The sequence below is a fragment of the Capsicum annuum genome, chromosome 9 (assembly GCF_002878395.1).
Source record: "Capsicum annuum cultivar UCD-10X-F1 chromosome 9, UCD10Xv1.1, whole genome shotgun sequence".
Classification (NCBI taxonomy): domain Eukaryota; kingdom Viridiplantae; phylum Streptophyta; class Magnoliopsida; order Solanales; family Solanaceae; genus Capsicum; species Capsicum annuum.
The window spans coordinates 40,093,734-40,117,867 of record NC_061119.1 but is presented as its reverse complement, the minus strand read 5'-3'; the positions used below and the strand labels follow the sequence as shown (position 1 = coordinate 40,117,867).

The window sequence follows — 24,134 nt, the reverse complement described above, 5'->3', positions numbered from 1 at the left end:
TTTAGAAAATTTCTCATTTGCATAAGTACCATCAATACATCCCAACTTATTCCCACCCAACAAAACTATATGCATAGATTTAGCCCATATAGAATAATTCTCTATTACAATTAGTTGAAAAGAAATGATTTGAATGCCACTCACATCAGAGGAATGTATAAATAAGGGATGGTTGTAATCAATACCGGGAATCTGAGAAGAGTTTGGATTTCCAGGTGGAACTGCAATAGAATTTGGTGATCCTTCCATATTCATAGCTGGTGGAACTTGATTTGGTATAGAAATATTTGTACACTCCATATTTTTTCACTTTATTTTGTGTAAGCTTCACAAATTTACAGAAGCAAGAAACAGAGAATTTTTCTTATCAAGAACTCTTGCATATCATCAAGTAGTTCCCAGAATTTCTTCAATTCTTAATTGCTATTCTACTTAGAGACTGAGGGCTCTGATACCATGTTGTAATTCTGAATAAAGAGTCTGAAAGCAATGTTAACAGAGGAAGAAAGGAAGGAGAAGAAGAGGAAGAAAGAAGAAGAATTCAGAGAGAGCTGAAGTAGAGTACTAGTGTTAGCTGATTCTCATTGAAAAACTGTGTCGAAATCCACATTACATGAATAGATATAATGAATTTTAGTGACTGTGATCTATCAATTAGCCGTTAACTAACTAACTAACTAACTAACATTATCAATATTAACTAACTTATTGAGGGAGTTAACTAATTGTGAATACTTATTGATTAGCGTTAGTGAAAAGTGTTCTAATTTAGTTATGAAATCTTTTTACTTTAACAAAATCCATCTTGATAGCCCTATTATTGCATACAAGCTTTTTCCAATGCACTTCTGGAAATTGTCCTATGAACTTGATGTAGAGTTTCTTCGCAGAGAACTTTTCTATACTTGCCCCATAATTCATATCAATACCTGCTGTTTGGAAGTATTTGATAACTTGAAGGATTTTTTGAATGACCATGAATCCTACTTAGACTTATCCACAAGTTGATTTCTATTCCTCCCATACTCATAATGTATCCATCTCACCCATAAATTATCATTCTTAGTACATACACTCCATAACAACTTCTTAATTGCAGCTTTATTCTAGACAACCACATCAAATATGTTCAAACCACCAGCCACTTCAGGATAGCGAACTCTATTCCAAGCAAAAAGAGCTTTCTTTGATAGTGCTATATCTCCTATCCACAAGAAGAACTTTTCAACAATTGTTATGTATAGATTGCCGTACAAAGTCAATATTTAGTTTAATCCTTGTATTATCATTCCAAATTCACACTAGAAGCCACATTTCTACTAGTAATTGTTGGTGTATTTTATTATTAAAATAAAAATATTAAATTGTATGACAATTAATAGGCATAAAGTGGAGAAAGTTGTGTCACTATTTTTGTAACTCACCATATTATCTTTTTGTGTTAGTGGGTATAAATGAACAAGAATGTGGTCAATTATTTGATATAACTTATGTAACCACAATGTCATTATCTCCTACTAATTACCCCACTAATTCTCAAATGACTATCCACAATCTTGACATTTATTTGTGGAAGACATTTTACACCTATATAAAGGATATCTTCGTCCTTTTATTGATACAAGAGAGATATGTTAAGTGTGGGAAAATATTATAGTATATAGTGAGGTAAGATTAGTAAAAGAGAGAGTTGAGACAAAGAAAATATTCTGAATCTCTAACTATATTTACCATATACAAGAGAGTTTTATATGTTAGAAGAAATATGTTTTTATGGTGGAGCTTTGGACTCTTCAACTAATTTGGAGTTGCTTGAGTTGTACATTGTGATGTGCTGTTGTATCCTTGAGGGGGAAAATCAAGAGATATACTGCTAGATCTGTATGGATTATCTGCTTAAAGAGCGAAATATTCGTGCCTCAGCTTGAAGAATATTTATTTATTTGTTTTTGTTATTTTATGATTTCAACTTTAATTTATTGTAATTGCGGTATATTACCTCCACAGTAATATAGTGTTTTATAACAATATGTTTTTTTTTAAAAATAGAGTTTTAAATGGAAATCCAAATATTGTATTAAAATTGATCTGACTTGCTGCTTATCAGGTCTTTTATTTTCACATTATAAATTGATCTGATTTCACATGATTAATCTGCTGTTTTGTGTTTGGCTAATGATTTTCCAGAAAACGATTAGCAAGGAACCAGAAGAGACAAAAGGTTGGTGTCTTCTACATTTCATGAAGTTGTTATTGCAAGGTTTTGCATGTGTTTAAATTTTTCAACAACTGTATTATGCGAATAATGCTCTTCTTAGTGAGTTGAGGGAAGGAAGGAAAGTAAGGAATAGAAGATGTGAGGAAAACATTTCCCTGTATTTTTCTGCTTATAATAACAACAAATTGATGGAAATTTGAGGTGGAAGACTCAGAAGGGAGAAATGACCTCTCCTTCGTGTTCTCCTATTTTTCACTTCTCTTGCTTTCCTAATCTACATATTTTCCCAGGAAGTTTGAAGTGGGAATAGGGAAGGAAGTACAACTTTATAAATTGACCATTATTGCCTTCTATTATAAACTAGGATAGCCAGGTCATACACAAATTGGAGTGGCGACTACATGTTAACTGGAGTTGTCTTTGGATTTACATCTTGTTTTGAAAAGTGGACATATTAATCTTTAACTAGGAATTGTCAGAGGTTTAAGCTGTTCGTAAACTTAAACAACGATGAAGCTCATCTCTAAAAGACTAAAATTTAGTCAGACTGAATCACTGAAGACCCTTTCGTTTTCCTTTACACGGTCGACGTTCGTTCTATGCAGGTAGTTCCGCCACTGGACTTGCCAGAGTTGTTAGCATATTTGGTTAGACAGTAAAGTCCATTGTTGGATCAAAGTGGCATAAGAAGAGGTAATAGTCTGTCAAACGGTTGTGACATCTGTAAAGTTTGTTGATTTGATCGGAGTTTGCGTTTCTCTGGATTGTTCTACTCACAATATTCTCTCTTTACATTTGCTACTATTGTATTAATTTATGACAGCCTGTTATATTTATCCCCATCTGGTGTTTGATCTGTTGAGCTAAACATGCTTCACTAGAGCATATGTGAATATATATTGGAGGTCTCTGTGATCTACCTTCACAAGGTATGGGTAAGGTTGCGTACACTCTACCCTCCTCGGACACCACTTGTGGGATTGCACAGGGTATTTTTTTATTGTTCTGTGATCTAGATGCTATTGGTGATTCTGGTTTTGAGATTCCATGTGCTTTTTTTTGGAGTAATTTTCTTGGTTTTATTCACTTTTTATTTTGTTGGACCATGTGCATTTTGTTGATTGTAACCACTATAATTGGTTTGATACTATTTGAACTCAATATGTTTCGTCTACTAAAAGCATATGATATTTCCTATGGGTCTTTGATTTCACTATAGATATCTCTGATAAGATCGTAGAGAGTTCATGCAGCAAATGGCGAAACAAACTTGTATTACGTTCTTTACCTGAAGAAGATTCTTCCCTGATTGAAGGCGATATTATGAATGATGAACTAGATCAACAAATTGCCAGAGTTCTGGTCATCATTATGAAGGTGGGTTTTGGAGTTATACTACAAGGTAGAATGTATCAGATGGAAAAGTGTTATTTTCGTTTGTACTTCGGGTACACAGAATCAGTATATGCAGAACAATAACTTCAACTAGAGTTCAAGTATAAACAAGAACACGATAAAGTGTATCAAATACCCTCAACACAAGATCGAAATGACCTTTCCAAGAGGTGTATTTTATTCTTTCAGAAATTAAGATGAAACAGAAAATAGCCAAGTCGTCTGAATTCACGGAGTTTCCTTAAGGAAATAATTCCCCTCACTGTACCCAAGGTTGTGGAATTTTTCCTCCCAGGATAAAATGGCTAAACAGACCAACTATAGCGGTACCTCAAACGGTTGGACTATCTTCGAACGCATAGAACGTTTTGATTGATCACACAGAGTAATTTGGAAGACAAGAAGTAATTTTGTATTCTGAAATTTTCGTACCAAAACCTGTGGAAGAAAGCAGGCTTTTATAGCCATAACATGCCTCTTCTGAAAAGAGGCAATGGTTCACTTCAAAGGTTGCATCTTTTCTGTAAATTCATGTCTGTTCATCAAGGAGTGTGTTTATTCCAAAACAGTCATGCCATTTCATGCGAATCAGTGTGTTTGTTCCAAAACAGTCATGTCAGTACACAAAATATTGTGTCATTTTCAGAAGGGTTGCATCCTTCTGAAACTAAATATCAGTTCGAAACATTTCTTGTTCAAACCATTGCATCTATTACTACATGCTGCACGTATATAAATGGAGTTCCGAAACTCTGCAGTAAAAATTTACTGCATTTTTCCTTGGCATTATTCGGAATTCAAATAATGTTTGTCCAAAAAGATAGATCTCATCGATCGATCATCTCCAAATCCAAATCCAAATCCGAAGCCAATCCAAGCGAGCGACGACGACGACGGCGCGAGACATCTCTTATTCCTTGCCTCACTTATCCATATGGGAGTGTGTTTCACAATATAAACACTTTAAAGCTTCTTTCTCCCACCAATGTGGGAGAATTTAGTAAGCTTTCCTATTTTTGAGTACACTTTCTATATTGGTGTGATCTCAATTTTTCTCTTCCACTTGGTTTTTCTCCATTTTCCATTCACACTTCTCATTTACTATGAACCCAACAATCCCCCACATAAATGGGGAATGACAATTTTTCATAAATGTTTTACGGACAAGTATGTGATTATCAAGCAAAGACTGATTTCATCTGGATAAGTGGGTTTCCCTTTGAACTTTTCGTAGTGAACATGCATCGGATGCACTTGGTCAATCGGTAGATTTGATATCTTTGAACCGTCGAGCTTTAATGTACACCTATACAATACATGTCACACAACCAATCTTTTAATGTTTATGGTTCTCATGGTTTTATTCTTTTCAGTCATGAACACGTCCGAGTTTCATGAGAGGTTAGAGAGTAGGCCTTTACTAACATTCTCTTTGAAGCAACTTCCACTTTGCCCTCACATACGTGATTTTTAAACGTTCAATCCTGTAGATTAAAACTGTTTGGTCAAATATGCCAAATTTATATAATCATTAAAAGACTTTTAACCTTAAGTCTTATCCTTGTTTTTACTATACATTGTCTACATCATGAGAATGAGTTGGGTAATTGATAATGTTGAACCTGCCATACACAACTTTGTTTGATCTCCTTGAACCTAGCTATTGGGATCTCCAGTTTGCTAGGTAGAGTTATCGCCGTGCTGACTTGTCCTAGGCGTTAAACCCATTTCCTTGGATGTCCATTAAACTCCTTCTCTAGATAGGCCTTTTGTAAGTGGATCCGACACATTATCCTTTGACTTTCCATAGTCTATAGTGATAATTCAACTAGAGAGAAGTTCCCTAACAGTATTGTGTCTTCATCGTATGTGACGAGATTTACCATTGTACATCATGTTCTCTGCCCTACCTATTGCCGCTTGACTATCACAGTGTATACATACTGGTGCCACTGGCTTGGGCCAATAAGGAATATCTTCTAAGAAATTTCAGAGCCATTCTGCTTCTTCACCGACTTTATTCAATGCGATAAATTCAAATTCCATTGTAGAGCGAGCAATACAAGTCTGTTTGGATGATTTCCAAGAGACTGCTCCTCCACCGATAGTAAATACATATCCACTTGTGGATTTTACTTTGGTCGATCCGGTGATCCAATTTGCATCACTATATCCTTCAAGTACCGCAGGATATTTATTATAATACTACGCATAATTTTGAGTGTATTTAAGATACCCCAAAACTCGTTTCATTGCCATCCAATGAGTTTTGTTGGGATTACTCCTGTACCGAATCAATTTACAAATAGCACATGCTATGTCTGATCGTGTACAGTTCATTATATACATTAAACATCCCAATACTCTTGCGTACTCCAATTGTGAGTCACTTTCTCCTTCATTCTTTCGAAGTGCAAAGTTCACATCTAATGGAGTCTTGGCAATACCGAATTCCATATACTTGAACTTGTCAAGTACTTTTTTGATATAATGAGACTGTGACAATGCTAACCCTTGTGGAGTTTGATGGATTCTTATACCTGAGATCACATCTGCAACTCTAAGGTCTTTCATAACAAACTTGCTCTCGAGCATTCGTTTGGTTGCATCTATGTCAGAAATGTCTCTGCTGATGATCAACATATCATTCACATATAAACAAACAATGACTTGGTGATTTGGAGTGTCTTTAATATATACACATTTATCACATTCATTTATCTTGAACCCGTTTGCCAACATGGTTTGGTCAAACTTCGCATTCCATTGTTTAGGTGCTTGCTTTAGTCCATACAATGACTTAATAAGTCTACACACCTTATTTTCCTTTTCTGGAACCACAAAACCCTCAGGTTGTTCCATATATATTTCTTCCTCCAATTCTCCATTTAGGAAAGCAGTTTTCACATCCATTTGATGGATTTGAAGATCATATACCACCGCTAAGGCAATTAATATTCGAATCGATGTTATCCTTGTTACTGGCGAGTATGTATCAAAGTAATCAAGACCTTCTTTTTGTTTGAAGCCTTTTACTACAAGTTTTGCCTTGTATTTATCAATAGTGCCATCCACTTTTATTTTCCTTTTGAAGATCCATTTAGAACCTAAAGGTTTATTTTCGGGAGGAAGATCAACCAATTCCCATGTATGGTTGCTTAAGATTAAATCAATCTCACTATTGACTGCCTCTTTCCAAAAAGATGAATTCAACGATGCCATTGCTTCCTTAGATGTTTGAGGTTCATTTTCTAAGAGAAATGTTACAAAATTCGATCCAAATGATGTAGACGTTCTTTGACGTGTACTACATCTTGGATTTTCTTCATTATGTTCATTCTCAATTGATTCATTACGAGGTCGTTTAGACCCCCCCACTAGACTGTTCATGTCTAGTTTTATACGGATAAATGTTTTCAAAGAATTCAGCATTGTCTAATTCAATTACTGTATTTTCATTAATATCCGGATGTTCGGATTTATGAACCAAAAATTGATATGCCTTAATGCTTTTAGCATATCCTATGAACACACAGTCCATCGTCTTAGGTCCTATCTTAACCCTTTTAGGCACAGGAACTTGGACCTTTGCTAGACACCCCCACACTTTGAAATATTTCAAGTTGGGTTTTCTTCCTTTCCACTTTTCATAAGGAATTGATTGTGTCTTACTATGGGAAACTCTATTGAGTGTACGGTTGGATGTAAGGATAGCCTTCCCCCACAAGTTTTGCGGTAAACCAGAACTTATAAGTAAGACATTCATTATTTTCTTCAAAGTTTGGTTTTTTCTTTCCACAATTCCATTAGATTGAGGTGAATATGGGGCCGTAGTTTGATGAATTATTCCATTCTCTATACATATTTATGCAAAGGGGGATTCATATTCTCTGCCCCTATCACTTCTTATCATTTTGATCTTTTTGTCTAACTGATTTTCAACTTCAGTTTTATATTGCCTAAACGCATCTATTGCTTTATCCTTACTATTTAGCAAGTAGACATAACAATATCTAGTGCAATAGTCAATAAAAGTTATGAAATACTTTTTCCCACCACGTGATGGTGTTGACTTTATATCACAAATGTCAGTGTGTTTTAAGTCTAAGGGATTGGAATTCCTTTCAACGGACTTATAAGGATGCTTTGCATACTTTGATTCCACACACGTTTGACACTTTCATTTATTGCACTCAAAGTTTGAAAAACTTCTAAGTTAATTAGTTTTCATAACGTTTTGTAATTAACATGGCGTAAACGTTCGTGCCATAAATCATAAGAATCAAGCAAATAAGAAGAATTCAAACTCCTATTTATTTCAACAGTCATTACATTCATCTTATAAAGGCCTTCGGTCAGATAGCCTTTTCCTGCATACATTTCTCCTTTGCTAATTACAATTTTTCCAGAACGGTAATACATTTGAATCCGTTCTTATCTAGAAGTGAAACATAAATTAAATTCCTACGTAACTCCAGAACATACAAGACATTGTTAAGTGTCAAGACCTTTCCTGAAGTCATTTTCAAGCATATTTTTCCTGTTCCTTCTACCTTAGCAGTAGCGGAGTTAGCCATGTAGATCATTTCTTCTACTTGAGCCAGAGCAAATGATGAAATGAACTCTTTATTGGCACATACATGGTGGGTCGCACCAGAATCCATCCACCATTAGCGAGGATTCCCCACCAAGTTGCATTCTGAGAACATAGCACACAGATCATCACATTCTTTGTTGGACTCAACCATATTATCTTGGTTCTTTTTCTTTCCTTTCTTAGGGGCATGACAATTCGTGGACTTATGGCCAATCTTGCCACAATTGAAGTATTTTTTCTTGAATTTCTTCTTGGGTTGATTGCTTCCTTGTTCAACTTTCTTCCTTTTCTTGGAATTGTTTTGGTCATCTTCTACAATATGTGCTCTATTAATTGTAGAATTCCCCTTTGACCTTCTTTCAGCAACTTTATTATCCTCTTCAATATTAAGTCGGACAATAAGATCTTCAGCAGTCATCTCCTTACGTTTATGCTTTAAGTAGTTTTTGAAGTATTTCCACAAAGGTGGTAGCTTCTCAACTATCGCTGCTACTTGAAAAGCATCATTCACAATTAAACCTACAAAACAGTTTATGTGAGTATTAAGAACATTTTTAATTTGTTAAACTAAGGTATTTTTCAAAGATATACCTTCTTCTAGGAGATCATGTATGATGACTTGCAACTCCTGTACTTGAGAGACAAGAGATTTGCTATCTATCATTTTGAAGTTCAGGAACCGTGCAATAAGGAATTTATTAATTCTCGCATCCTCCATCTTATTTTTTTGTTCAAGTGCCCCCCACAGTTCCTTTGATGTCTTGGTTCCACTGCAAATATTGTAGAGGTCGTCTTGGAGACCACTCAGAATATAATTCCTGCAAAGTAAGTCCGAATGTTTCCAAGCTTTTACAATAACAAAGTGGTCTTTGTCCGAGGTTCCCTCGAGCACCTCAGGAGTGACTTCGCTAGTAACCATTGCAGACATAAAGTGGTGAGGTAAAAGAACATCTTTTGCTGCCACCGCTTGAAGTCAATGCCCGAAAGTTTTCTGGGCTTCTCCGCCAGTGCCATTATTGGCGGAGCATTTGTGTGACTTGATATGGCAATATTAGTTGCCCCCACAGACATTGTTGCATCCATCATTTGACTTTCGCATCCATCATTTGACTTTCGTTAGTCATCTTTCCTGTCAACACAAGACAAAAAAATTTAGTATTTTCAGAATACTACTTATAAAGTTAAATAACTTTTCAACTTTTCTTCTTGTTTCTAATTAATGATGAAGTTTTTATAACTTCAAATCGTCAACCGAGTGAACTTTAACTTGTGATGAAGATTTTATGTCTTCTAATCACTAGTTAAATTCAAGCGGAGTAGAAAGCTTAAAGCTTTAATCTCCAAAAACAAGTTATACAGATTCTGTAAAATTAATTATTTCCTTAAGATTGTTATTTTCATTTGTACTCCGGGTACACAGAATCAGTATATGCAGAATAATAACTTCAACTAGATTTCAAGTATAAACAAGAGCACAATGAAGTATATTAAATATCCTTAACACAAGATCAAAATGACCTTTCTAAGAGGTGTATTTTATTCTTTCAGAAATTAAGATGAAACAGAAAATAGCCAAGTTTTCTGAATTCACAGAGTTTCCTTAAGGAAATAATTCCCCTCACTGTACCTGAGGTTGTGGAAATTTTTCTCCCAGGATAAAATGGCTAAACAGACCAACTGTAGCGGTACCTCAAACGGTTGGAATATCTTCTAACGCACAGAACGTTTTGATTGATCACACAGAGTAATGTGGAAGACAAAAAGATATTTTGTATGCTAAAATTTTCGTACGAAAACCTATGGAAGAAAGTAGGTTTTTATAGCCATAACATGCCTCTTCTGAAAAGAGGTAATGGTTCACTTCAAAGGTTGTACCATTTCTGTAAATTCATGTCTATTCATCAAGGAGTGTGCTTGTTCCGAAACAGTCATGTCATTTCATGCGAATCAATGTGTTTGTTCTGAAATAGTCATGTCAGTTCACGAAACATTGTGTCATTTTCAGAAGGGTTGCATCCTTCTGAAACTAAATATCAGTTCGAAATATTTCTTGTTCAAACCATTGCATCTGTTACTGTTTCACTGTTACTGCATGCTGCATATATATAAATAGAGTTCTGAAACTTTACAGTAAAAATTTACTGCATTTTTTCTTGGTATTCTTTGGAATTCAAATAAAGTTTGTCCAAAAAGATAGATCTCATCGATCGATGATTTGACAAATCCAAACCCAAATCCAAATCCGAATTCGAGTGAGTGACGACGACAACGTGAGGCATCTCTCAGCCTCACTTATCCATGTGGGAGTATGTTTCACAATATAAACACTTTAAAGCTTCTTTCTCCCACCAATGTCGGAGAATTTAGTAAGCTTTCCTATTTTTGAGTACACTTTCCATATTGGTGTGATCTCAATTTTTCTCTTCCACTTGGTTTTTCTCTATTTTCCATTCATACTTCTCATTTACTATGAACCCAAAAAAAATATATATAGCAATAGTCACAACTGCTAGCCTTCTTTGGATGACAGGAACAACTGTCAATCCTCTCTTTTGGGCAGTTTATTCAGCCAAAGTCTGAAAAGAAGAATGTTACACTCTTCGTTCCATGGCTATGTAAATCTAAGCAAGAACAAGTTTATCCAAACTTTCTTACACTTAGTTCACTAGAAGATAAGGACCTCTACATACCGAATCGGTTTGAGGAAAGAATCAGTTTCAAGATATCGTTTATCCTGGAAAGGTATTCCTTGTGAACTAACTACATACTATTAAATAAAACAAAAAGAAGCTAGTGAATTGCTGTGATTATTTGACACTTTGTTTTTCTCTTCAGTTTTTCAAGGAAAGGTGAAGTATAGTACCAGTTGGAGAGACGTTTCATTTTATCCCATCAAGGGATGCTGATATTGCGATCTTAGAAGAGCTAGAAAATCTAAATAGCTACCACCTTGGCAAATGATGAACTGATAAGTTTAACCATGTTGTTGGTACTGCTTACACGAATTATTTGGAGTATATCAAATGAGAAAAGAATGGGGCTCTTCAAGGTTTCCTTGTGAAACACGTAAATAACTGGGTCTTGACAAGGTAATATGCTTACATATTGATTGAGATCTCCAAAGCGGGAGAAAGAAAAGTTGCTGATTAAACGCGTTGGCACTTCGAAGTTTTATCATGCCTAATTATTTTATCTTTGTTCTGATAGAAATGCTAATTTCTTGTTTAGGTGCTTCGCCTTTCTGCTGCTACACAGGATTTACCAAAGTCCGTGGTCTGCAGTGTTCATGGAGTAAAACTAAAGTTTCTGAAATTAGAGAAAAAGTGGCTGCGGGAAGATAATATGGTCAACAAGTTTTATCTAAAGGTGCATACTTATTAGGAAAAATAACGTGCGTGAAGGGTTACAGAGAGTTAATAGACCTATTAGCAAAACACAAAAGTGACCTTGATGGTTATGATATGGACGTGTGGCAATGGGGAAGATGCTCATGAAGTGCAGACAGAGCTAGAACATTAAATTTGAACGTCAACTTCATGAAAGGCAGAGACCATGCAAATGATTCTCTTCATAGGTATGAATCCTTTGATGGAACCCCTTTAATTTCTGTGAAAATACTTGAACATATAACTATTACTAAGCTGCTTTAGAACTATGAAATCTAGATAGAACACAGGTGCTATCTATATTTTACACGCACATACATAGGCTTTCTTTGACTTGCAAGCAATTTTTTTGGGATTTTTTTTCATATTTGGTTCTTTACTGGATTTGAAATACAATTATATTTTCTGGAATAGGCTAGGAAAGCTAGAGATAGGTCAAAAAAGTATTGGAATAGAGGTGATTAGATTGAACATGGCACAACTTCAGCTTATTGAGGACATGACATTAGATTAGAGGGTGTGGAAGTCGCAAATTAAGGTAGGAGGTTAGTAGGTAGTGAAGTGTTGTCTTTCTTTTCGATGGGTTTAGGCTTGGTGGTATCTGTGATACAATCTAAATTTCCTTTGGATCTTTGGAAAGGATTCTTATGGTTTAAAAGATACTTGACAACTCCTTGGTGCTATCCTAAGGTGCCAATTGGATGGTGATGATCTTTACGGAGGGTCAACGGACGTTGAGAGGCCAAGGGAAGGCAAAACAGGGCTATAAAGCCTACGGAAGAGGACATACACCCCACCCACTTCCTGCTCTAGATCTTCTCAAGCAGGTCAAAATACCCCCACATGCTCTAGAGATGCGCCCTATGTGCGCCCAAGACACTTAAGCGGATGCTAGTGGGCTACTATGTTTTGTTCTTTCCAAACGTGTCACTTTTGAGCCCAAAAGTGTAATAATTGTCCCTAGACTAGAAATGGGACCTCTCTTTCATTTAGTAGTTATATTTTGATGATTATGAATGTATACTCCTGTGAGAGTGTGAGGCAAGCTTGGATTAGCTTGTGTTGATACGTTGTTTAGAAACGTGGGTTACTTGGGATTCCCTTGAGGTCTATATAAGATATTGGTGCTTTGGTTGATATTGAATAGAGGGTTAGGGGTTTGATATACCCTTAGTTTGCTATTCATTCGTTCATTATATCTATCTATTTCTTGCTTATCATCTATCCTTTATCTTTTCATTTTCGTGTCGTAATTTAGTTTTTCCATTCGGCAGTTTGTTCTTCTATCATTTGGTATTAGAGATGAGCTTGATTTCATTCCTACGAAGTCAATCTTGGATCTAGTCATCTTGAAAAATCAAAAATCACAAAATTTTTTTATTCACATTTTTGGTCTTAGGTCAATTTTTGATTTTTTGATTTTTGTGTTTTCTTGTGTTTCTAGTGTTGGATTTATGTTCTCTAACACTACAGGAGTCTATAAATCTAATTGAGTCAAATCGAATCTCGATTGAGTGTTCATCTTTTTTGAAGGCTTGGGTTAAAGAAGTTTGAAGTGGGTTGTAAGATTTGAAATTGGTGAAGAATTCGAGTAAATTGATGTTTGGAATGAGTTTAGAAGGTTGAAAGGTGCCTAGGTTCGAAATTTCAACTTATTCTGAGCTAAGGAGCAAAAGTTGGAAAACTTGATGTTCTTGGAGAAATTGTTATCTTCAAGTAGAAAAAATTCAGCAAAATTGGTTGTTTGATCCAAAAAGAAGGAAGAGAGTGAAAAGTGTTTGTACTGACACATCTACAAATATTTCAAGGATATTCCAAGAAAGGAGTATAAACAGTGGACCATTAGAGGGTATTTCAACCATTTCAAAGGGCAAGAGCGGCCAACTTGCTTTGCAAGTGCGCCCAAGGTGCTGCATAGGGATGCTTATCGGACGGATCGAATGGACCATTACACTTAACGGTTATCGGTTTTAAAATATACAAATCCACTAGCCAACCGATAAGATATTGGTTGGTCGGTAATGAATAAATAATTATCGAGCGGTTTATCAGACATCCACAATTTCTACTTGAATGCAAACACCTTACAGAAAAACACTTATTAGGATTAAGGGTATGAAGTCGGCAAATCTTTTGCTGACTACTGTATTGCTTCTTTTCTTTGGTTACTTTATTGTTTAATTTTTTATATTATATAAGGGTTAATTACGATTTAGGAATGGGCCTTTAGGTTAGAAAATAGATCCAGGTTTGAATTTTTATTTTATAATAATATAAATAATATGTATATTATATATTTAGGTTAAAAAATATAAGTATATATGGTAATTTTTAACGAGTTAACGGTTTATCCAAAAAGGAAATTGTGCAATCCATCCTCACTCCAATAAGCCGTTAATTAAAAAATTTCAATCCTTTCACCAATCGTTTATCCGATAAGCTAATACCAATAAGCCAATAAGCCAATAAGCCAATTTTGCGGGTAGCTTATTGTATACAGTTCGGTTTTGAACGGCCCTAGTGTTGAAGCACCTCAAACTAGTAACCAAGGCTTCTCACCTTCGTCCAGGATGCTCTACAACTGCTAGAGTAGGTCCCCAATGCAGATCCAACACAGAACAATCCTTCCCAATGCAGAACAAGTTCCAAACGCCAAATTCAAGTCTCCAAACTCCTTTCAACACTTTAATTACTCCTTTTGCTCAAGTTTGATTCATTAGTTTCAATTTCTTGGTTCTGAAATTTGTCTCTTGATTCTTAAACTACTCAACAACTAGTAATTCATCTACTAAGTTGGTTGATTAGTTCTTGAGTGTGGATTCTTTCATCGTCTTATTTCTTTCAAGCTTTTCTCTTTTTCAATTCCTTGTTAGTTCTTAATTCAAGTCAATAAGCAATTTCATTTATTTGAATCTTTCAAATAAGAATCCATTCCAACCTTAAGCCATAATTGGTACCAAGCAATCTCATTAGAGTATAAACGAGCTATCAACGCTTGTGATGCCAATTGAGAGACAAAATAAAGGTGTGAACTTTGAGAACTTGTGAGGTTAATTTCTCTAATGCTAACGTGTTTTTTGTATTTGTGAGTGTCTTTCTTCATAGGTAAAATGGCTATGGAAGGCGAAACTTCACAAACCATGAATTATAAATGTAGAGTAACTGTTGCATAGAATCGTTTATTAATGAACATAGACAACATTTTAAATAGAGTTACAAAGAAAATAATAAGACTCCTAGACCAACCCTAATAACAAAACCTAAATAAAAAAGGGTTACTGAAATAACTAAGGTAGTATCCTAAATAAACAAGGATTGCTGAAAAAATAATGCTGACTAAACTACTAACTAATAACTGAACAAACATAAATTAACAGGGGTTACATTTTGTGCCAATACGCTCCCTCAAGTTAGACGATGGGTCACTAAACCTAACTTGGAAAGGTTTTATTGAAAAGCAAGTTTAGGCAGTGCCTTGGTGAGAGAGTCTGCCAGTTGATTATCACAACGAATATGGACAACCCGAGCCTTTTTGACGTTGACATGGTGATGAACAAAGTGAAAATCTACTACATCATGTTTCACATGACTATGGAGGAATGGATTTTTACTCAAGAATATGGCTCTAAGATTGTCACAATAAATGGTAGGAAATTGATATACTGGAAAGTGTAACTCAATGAGGAGATGGATAGCCCACATGGTTTCTAAAAGGGCATTAGCCATTGCCCTATACTCGGACTCAGTGGAGGAGCGAGAGACAATATTTTGTTTCTTTGATGACCAACTAATTAGATTGTGGACAAGGAACAGGATAAACCCAGATGTGGAAACTCGGTCTGCGATGTCCCTACCCTAATATGCATTAGAGTATACGTGTAGATTAAAGTCCTCAATGGGAGTTACACACAAGCCTAGATGAATGGTGCCACGCAGGTAGCAGAGAACACGCTTCACAGCTTTCCAGTGAAGGTTCGATGACACTTGCATAAACTGAGACAACTTATTCATAGCATAGGCGATGTAAGGTATAGTGAAAGATAGGTATTGAAGCCTACCTAAGACCCGATGATATCGTATGGCATCAGTCAAATGAGTACCATCAGATAGTGTAAGCAATTTAGTTGAACTCATTGGCATGTGAATACTTCTGCAGTTGGTCATTAACTTATCATTCAAGATCTCATTCACATAGTTTTCTTGGTTGAGAATTAAACCATTAGAGCTGCGTATCGCTTCAACACCAAGAAATTAGTGTAGATTTCCTAAATATTTTAGTGAGAATTTAGAAGCAAGAGAAGTGATAACCTAATCGACACTTGAAGTGTTGCTCCCAGTGATAATATTGTTGTCTACATAGATAAGGATGAACATTGTCTTACCTAGAACTTGTCTGATAAGTAGTGAGGCATCAGAATTCATTTTAATAAAGCCCATAGATGAGAGATAACCTGTGAGAGCATTGTACCACGCCCGAGGGGCTTGTTTCAATCCATAGATTGCCTTGCGTAAATGACATATATGAGTTGGTTTGTCATCATTACTGAATCCCAGAGGTTGTGCCATGTACACCTCCTCTTCCAAGTTGCCTTGAAGGAATGCATTGTTGACGTCCAACTAACGGAGGTGCCAGTTGTGACGAAGTGCCACAGAGAGGATGATTCGAATAGTGGTAGGCTTTACGACTGGGCTGAAAGTCGGATGGAAGTCAATGCCTGACCTTTGAGTAAAGCCTTTTGGCAACTAACCTCGCTTTATATCTGTCAATAGACCCATCTGCATTCCTTTTGATCCTGAAAAGCCACTTGTAGGAAATAATATTTTTAGTTGGGTTAGGAGGAACAAGTTCCCAAGTCTAGTTTTTAATTAAAGCATCAAGTTCCTGTTTTATTGCTTCATGCCATTTGGGATATTTTTGTGCTTGTTTGAAAGTAGTAGGTGTGATGGTGGGGTTCACTTTGGCTAGGTAATCAAAAATTTGTTTTGGTTTAGTGATGCTGTTTTGGGATCACGTTACATCACGAGTAGGAGGAGAAGGACATTTAGGTGGTAAAGGAGCAAGCTCTGACTCAAGGATAGGACAGTTTGGTCGACAGTCCATGGGTGTAGATGGAATTATGTTCCTACGATGATAAATGAGGAGGGGACGCGGGCTGCATATTGTGTTTGTGGGTATATGCATTGGTATATTTGTAGGGAGGTATGGTGGTGTGATCTTCTGGGAAGTAGGGTGATAAGAGGATTCTGGGAGTATTGGATTTATAGAAGATGAGGGTGATAGAAATTTACCTAGAGAAGGAGGAGCTGCGTTTACCGCTAGTTCACTGTCGGAGTTGGATTATGAGTTTGAGTTGGCCTGTAACTCTGCTGGAGAAGGAGAAGATATTGAACGAGACTCTACAAATGTTTGGGTGTCTATTTCTAAAGGAATTGGAAGCTCTGAAGTTATGGGAAGTTTGGGCGTGGGATCTGGAGAATTTGAAACCATGATATTGTCCTATTTTAGGTGAGATAATTTGATGGCAATATTGGAGAACATGGTTTTGAAAGGGAAAACATTCTCAATAAATTTCACATCTCAAGATAAATATACCTTTGTGGAAATTGGGTCAAAACATTGGTGACATTGATGAGATAAGGAAAATCCGAGATAGACACACGGGGTAGATTTTGGTTCAAGTTTATTTTTGGAGTATGGTTTAAGCCATGGATAACGTAAACAACCAAAAATTTGCAGGGATCTATAATCAGGCGATTTTCCAAGTAGATGCTGGAATGGGGATTGGTTATCTAGTTGAGTGGTGGAAAAATGGTTGATGAGATAGACCGTGTGATGACACGCGAAAGACCAAAATTGGGAAGGAAGAGACGCCTCATGTAAGAGTGTTCTTACAGTTTCAACGATATGGAGATGTTGTCGTTCTGCAAGTACAACTCGTTGAGGCGTATATGGTGGAGTAAGGAGGTGTTCAATGCCGTAAAGTGAGAGATAAGGGTCAAGACTATTATATTCTCCTCCACCATCAGCGTACAGTGATAAAATTTTGGTGTCAAAGTGCTTTTCCATCATAGGATGGAATTTTTGGAAGATATCTTTAACCTCAGTTTTTTTTAATGTATAGAGCCAAGTATATTTGGTATATTGATAAACAAAAATACAATAATATAGTTTCTTGTCAAGAGATAAGACCGGTGATGGCCCCCATAAATCACTGAAGATTATTTGAAGCGGTTTAGAGCTGCACAATGATAATTGAGTTAAAGGATGTTGATGGTCTTTATTAGATACGCAAGAATTACAATAAAAAGGTTTGTCTTGCTTATGAACGGTAGCGAAAATTTATTTAAAGTAAACCTAAGAACTCTAAAGTGGGGATGACCTAACTGTTGATGCCAAGTAGTGAGAGGGGTGGATATGGCAGTCATGTGAGCTTAGAGATGTGAAACGGGCCACTCATACAGTCTATTGTTGGTTCGGTCGTGCATCAGTGGTTTTCGTATTTTCAAATCCTTCACTACAAAGTCAAAGGGAAAAAATTCAATGGACTTTGAATTGTCTTGACAAAATTTTGAAATAGAGAGAAATTTGCGTTTAATAGATGAGGCACAAAGAGTGTGAGTTAGCTTAAAAACATTATTTGATGCATTTAAATGAGTAGATCCAGTGTGAGAGATGGGAATTTTGTTACCTTCATCCATGAAGACATCCTTGTTACCATGGTATGGTTGTAGGTTATGTGGCTCCGCGGTAATGTGATGAGTGGCTCCAGAGTCGACTATCCAAGGGTTAGTGGCAGCAATAAATCTAGCAGCATAGTTGGATTTAGCCTCAAAGTGATTATGAGACTTCGAACGACAGACATTGGCAGTGTGGCCAATCCTATTGCACAGTTAACATCGAGTAATAGTCTTTGGGTTGGAGTTGGTCTGCCACTTTGGTATAGTGTTAGGACGTGAATTCTGCTGCCACTATGGAGAATTATTATTATGCCATTGTGGAGAATTATTATTCTGCCTACGATTGTTACGGTTATTAGTATTGGATTTGGTGGGTGTCGCAACCGCGATAGTTATGGGATTGAAAAGTCTCTTAACATCCTTGTGATGAAGGAGGAGTCATGGTCAAGTAGCTTTTCAAACAATTCTTCATATGAGACAGCCGTATCACGTGCGTGGATGGCAACAGATATTTCACAAAATTTAGGACCTAGACCACTGAGTATTTTGATGATGAGTTCAGGATTTAACACAGGAGAACCAGCCGTGGCTAACTCATTCAAAAGGGACCGAATAGTGTGAAGATATTCAGTGATGGAGCGAGATTCTTTAGTGATGCAAGCAAGTTGATCACGCAGGCTGAAGACACGGGTTTGTGATCTATTTGTATAAGTGGTGTTTAGTGCATCCCAAGCTGATTTGGATGAATTGGCTGCAGCAATAGTTAGAGAAATTGTGGGTTCAACAGATGCTATGAGGGCATTCTGGATGAGTTGGTCCTGATGGAACCAAAGGTAGGATTGGGAGATACATTATTGCCAATGGTGAGGGTGCGAGTAGGGGTAGGAGTGGTCCCATTGAGATGGCCAAATAGATTGTAACCATACATAAGCATGGAGAATTAAGCTTTCCAGGTGGCAAAGTTATGGCCACCGCTGAGTTTGATGGGTAATTGGGACACAGGGTTGAATTGAATGTAATGTTAGCACCTGTTATGTTATTAGCATTAACAACTCTGGGTTTGTTAGCCGTTGCTAATGGTCTGTGTGAGGAAGAGAAGGGAAAAAATAGAACCGTTCTCGTTAGAGAGTATAAAGCCCTGATACCATATAAACGCAGAGTAACTGCTAGACAAAATTATTCATTAATGAACGCAGACAATGCTTTAAATAGAGTTACAAAGAAAATAATAAGACTTCTAGACTAACCCTAATAGCATAACCTAAATAAAAAAAGGATTACTGAAATAACTAAGGCAGTATCTTAAATAAACAAGGATTGCTGAAACAATAATGCTGACTAAACTACTAACTAATAACCGAACAAACTTAAATTAACAGGGGTTACGTTTTGTGCCAATATGAATAACCACTCAACAAGTGTCATTTTAGCGACCATTGAAACTCTCAACTATAAAATTGATTCCATGGATGCTAAGATAAATTCACTTGACCTTAAGGTGGAATCCATGACTCGAAGAATGAGAGACATACAAGGCTCTTTCTAAAGGAGGATGGGTAACATGATAGATTGTCTAAACTTTCGTAACTCCACCCATTCCAATACACCAAACTTTCAAGCTCCCTTGAGTGGACATGCTCAAAATGCCTTCCGTAAATTACCCTAAGCTCCACTAAAACAAATTCAACCCAATCAAGTCAAAGATGAAGGGGAAGAAGAAGTTAAGGAAGGGGATAAGAACTTGGGTCAAGAAGGATAGTCGTGTGAGGATGTTGAGCCAAGGATCGAGTTGAATGAGGTTCATGATCCAGTGATTTCAAAAGAGGATTCAAGGAAAGCCTCTCAAAGACATAAGTTTGAAGGCCTAGATGAGTTCTTATTCAAGGACTCCAAGGTTGATGAAGACTTAACTCAAATAAGGAACCTAATCAAACTCCTATGGGTCAATGGATACATTATGACAAGAGTGAAGCATCTGAACCTATGGATCAAGAGAAAGAGTTACCTACCAAAGGAATTCCTACAAAGAGACAAAGGGATCAATCCTATTAGTCCAAGTTGATGCATGGAAGGAAAGGTCCTTGTAATGAACCTATGGAGGACAAGAGATTAAGTTCAAGATGTTGCTTCCAAGGGGAATTAGTAGAAGTTGAAGGGGAATTTAGTATACCTTATGGATTGATAATGAAAGTTCCCCATGAAGATGTTTGGCCCAAAGAAGGATAGGTCATGAACCTTAACTTCATGATGAGTTGGGAGATGAGTAGTGAAAATAAGGAGCTTTGGGACCATGAATGAGACCTTAGCAACAAACCCAAGTCCTTATTGCTTACTACATTTGGCAATAGTGTTTTGCCAACTTCCAAGTTGATGCATGAGAGGGCAAGTCCACATGGTGCGAGTTTAGAAGGTAAGAGAGCAAGCTCAAGGCTTTGATCCAAAGGTATATACCTACATCCTATTATTCCTAGCATTCATTAAATTCATGATGATATTTACCCTAAGGTAGATAATCTTCTTATGATATTTGACTTAAAATCCTACCTATATAGTGTTGATATCTCTCAAACCATCTTTTGAAATGACTTGAATGTGCATAGAATGTGTGGTCTTTCCAACTTGGATGGAAAATCTTTTTTGTTATTCTATGAAGAGTCTATGGCCCCTACTTGATAAACAACCCTTGTCCCTTGTTTCCTTTCACACTTATATGGATAGGCAAGTTGGATCTTTCTTGGAAAGTTGTTTAAGTGAAAGGGAAGTGAGGTTTTTGATTTGTTTGTTCTTACCTTTATGTGACTTTCCTCTTGGTAGAACCTTAAGTAATCATAGCTCTTATCATTCCATTTTTTTATTAGTACAAATAGCCATGTTGGTGATAAGATTGTTTTGTGTGTAAACATGGTTTCTTGTGAAAGGAAGGGTAATCTACTCCCTAATGACTCCTTGATTCTACCCTCAGTTGTTCCAACATATAATGAATTATTTTCTAATCTTGTTAATGGAACTAACTTGGGAGAATTTCTTTATGCTTTTCATAGCCAACTCCTTTGCACCTTAAATAATAAATTCTCTTCCATTGACTTGAAAGATGTTTGGTTATATGTGAAATGGGTGTCTCCTTAGCATGGTTGTGATTATATTAACCCTTGTGCTAACCCTCATAATTTGAGGCTATCTTTGTTGTTTATTTTTCTCATATGCTTTAAGGTTGTAGATTCAAGGACAAATCTTCTTCAAGAAGGAGAGGATGATACAATCCAAATTGTATCTGGATCTTTGGAAAGGATGTTTATGGTTCAAGAGGCACTTCACAACTCCTTAGTTCTATAAAAAGGTGCCAATTGGATGGTGATGATCTTTATGAAGGGTTAAGGGACGTTAAAGAGGCCAACAAAAGACATGAGTCCCATCTGCTTTGGAGATGCACCCAACATGCTCTAGATCTACTTGAGTAGGTCAAAATATCCCCACATTCTCTAGAGATGGTCCCCTATGTACGCCCAAGATGCTTAAGCGGATACTAAGTGGGATACTATATTTTGTTCTTTCTAAATGGGTTACTTTTGGGCCCAAAAGTGTAATAATTAGCCATAGACTATAAATAGGACCACTTTTTCATTTAGTAGTTAGATTTTGATGATTATGATTGTATACTCTTGTGAGGGTGTGAGACAAACTTGGATTAACCATTGTTAATACCTTGTTTAGAAACATGAATTGCTTGGGAATCCAATTCCCTTGAGGTCTACATAAGAGATTGGTGCTTTGATTGGTATTGAATAGAGGGTTAAGGGTTTTATATACCCTTAGTTTTCTATTCATTCATTCATTCATTGTGTCTATCTATTTCTTACTTATCATCTATCCTTTATCTTTTTTTTTTTGTATCGTAGTTTAGTTTTTTGATTCCGTAGTTTGTTGTTCTATCAATCTGTCATAGTATTAGCCTTTTTCTTGCAATGTCTTGCTTTTGATTTCTATTGTTTGTTTTTTATAGTGTTTCAGTTATTGCACTATTTTGTTGTTGCTGTTTTCTTATTATTTGCTATTTTTCTTAACTGCTGTTTCCCTTTTCATAACGCCTAGTTTGATTTTCTGTATTCGAGCTGAGTGTCCTCCAGGAACAATGTCTCTACCTTCGCAAGGTAGGGGTAAGTTCTGCGTACACTCTATCCTCCCAGACTCCACTTGTGGGATTTCACTTGGTGTTGTTGTTATTGTTTGGTATGCTGTTAGTCACTTGCCTAAAAATGTACTTCCATCTCGTATGTACTTCATGGTTTACCTTTTTTGAATGATAAATTTTTGCTTGCAGCAATGAAGTATCCATAAATTCTAGTATCACTGATGTACTCTGTACAGCGACTGCTGGGGAACTCGCTATAGGCAAAATTGTAGTTTGTGCAGATCACCCATCTAATAAGTTCTTTCGAGCATTTCTGAAGTGCTTGACTTATAAGATATCTAAAGATTTTGTAGAAAAGGTTAAAGAGGCGATGTCAAGTGAGCCTGGTCACTTCAGAGGAACATTACAAGCTTTTGTCGGGGGAGCTACAACTCAGCTATTCATGGAATATTCTAACCTCAATAAGGTTTTGACTAGTGAAGAAGAACCTTGGAGTAACTGGTAAAGTTTCTTCCATGTGACCAGAAGGTCACAGGTTCAAGCCTTGGAAACAGCCTCTGGCAGAAATGTAAGGTAAGACTGCGTACAAAACACCCTTGTGGTAGGGCCCTTCCCTGGACCTTGCGCATAGCGGGAGCTTTAGTATACCGGGATGCCCTTTTTTCTTAATAAGGTTTTGACTAGTGAAACCGGTGGGGATAGGACAAAAAACAGGAAGGGCATGGGAAAATCAGTTTTCAAGCTTAACCCAGGAGGCATGGTCGTTAGTAGTCTCGAATTTGCATATTATTGTCTCACAGGAAATGAATTCTTGAGGTTGTGTATGGGTGCAATGCTGAGAACACGAGATTATGACAAACAGCATTGTGAAGATCTCCATCTATTAGAAAATCCAATTTATGGCTAGTAGATGTATACCTTAAGGGTAACCCGGAGTATGAAAGTACCTCCTATTCAGAGGAAGGGCCGGGATCACAAGGGTCTATTATTCACAACCTTGTCCTGCATTTCTACAAGAGGATTTTTCCACGAGTAGAACCCATTACCTCTTGGTCACATAGAAGCAACTTTATCAGTTACGCCAACGCTTCCGATCCCTTCTGGAAAATGTATTGTAAGTATTAAGTATGTACCATAGGTTTGAGTGTGATGTAACCTGCATACTTCTAATTCCTACCTAGTATGAAGGGTAGCCATGATTTTCACGTAAAAAGTAATTTTTATCTTAAAAAGTAATTTTCGTCTTATATTTATTTAGTGTAATTTTCCTAGGAAAGGAGTTAGGATGAACCCCCTTATGCTCCCTAGCTCCGGCCCTGCCCTGGTATTTCAGGTTTTGTTTTGGTGATTTTTATAGCTAGTGATGTAGTTAAACCTTGCATGAATGGTACCTATTATACAATGGTACTCAACACTAGTTCAGAGTCTTTCCTTGGACAATTGGTTTCAATCCCACAGAAGAAACTGCAAAAGCTTTTGTTTGGATACCTTTTCCTAATTTAACCGCTGGAGTTGTTTGCAGAGCCGTCCTTACTGTCCATTGCATCGGCAGCGGATAATATAATTGCTGTTTATAAAGCCACACAAGAGAGGTCGATACCTAGAACAGCTAGGGTCAAAGTGGAACTGGACTTATTAGCAAAGCTGATGCAACGAATGAAACTTCAATATGTCGATGAGAAATCTGGAAAGATTATGGATCACTTTCAGGAGTTTGTATATGATAATTTG

General features: G+C 36.6%; 1 pseudogene; it reads left to right on the top strand.

The window, feature by feature from the left end:
* Window positions 1-23,310, top strand: part of LOC107841570 — an 86,423-nt pseudogene extending 63,113 nt beyond the window's left edge.
* Window positions 23,311-24,134: the final 824 nt, after the last annotated feature.